The sequence below is a fragment of the Penaeus monodon genome, chromosome 28 (genome assembly GCF_015228065.2).
Source record: "Penaeus monodon isolate SGIC_2016 chromosome 28, NSTDA_Pmon_1, whole genome shotgun sequence".
In the NCBI taxonomy this organism is placed as follows: domain Eukaryota; kingdom Metazoa; phylum Arthropoda; class Malacostraca; order Decapoda; family Penaeidae; genus Penaeus; species Penaeus monodon.
Window position 1 is genome coordinate 14789923 of NC_051413.1, and position 370 is coordinate 14790292.

Here is a 370-nt window from a genome sequence, read left to right on the forward strand (position 1 = left end):
CAATAAGTGCCATGAGTAATGTAAGAAACTGAAACATGAATTGACGAGATGAGAATAATTGTTTCAATCTGCGCTTCTCTCTCTATCATTCCTCCTCTTTCGTTGTCGTATGTTACGTAGCCTCCAGTCCTTTCCCCTCTTCCTTGTCCTACATCAGGAGTTCAGCTTCGCGCTGATATTTCCCCGTCTTTTTCTTCCTTGAATCTAAGCCTCACGGCGTCCGCCTCCCTCACTCCGCTCCTGCGCTCCTTCTGTCCCTCGTCGCCTTCGTGTCGAATCGCTGGCGCTCTCTCGTTCTCGCGTATTTCTCTCGCTTTTCTTCATTTTTGTTACTGTCATTTTTGACACACTCTTGCATCTTTGAACTTAC